We start from the raw sequence: 298 nt of genomic DNA on the forward strand, positions 1-298 counted from the left end.
TTCTTCATCTGCTTGAAAAAAATAATAAAAATAAACAAACCAAAAAAAAAAACCAGAACTAAACTATTGGGACCATGGCAGAGAAGCACAGGAGAGGAGCCAAATGAAAATTAGTTACCAAACACTCCTCCTCCCTCTGGGACACCAGCAACACTTGTTTCTGGGTGTGTTCGTTTTGTTTTCCCTTCCTTCCATGCTTTGCTTCATATACTCCGAGCTTCCTCAGTTGGGTTCAGCCCCCCACCCCTCCCTATGATTATATGGGTTTTAAAAAGTCTATGATAGCCAAAGAAGCCAT

Source organism: Myotis davidii, unplaced genomic scaffold (genome assembly GCF_000327345.1).
Source record: "Myotis davidii unplaced genomic scaffold, ASM32734v1 scaffold580, whole genome shotgun sequence".
Lineage (NCBI taxonomy): Eukaryota > Metazoa > Chordata > Mammalia > Chiroptera > Vespertilionidae > Myotis > Myotis davidii.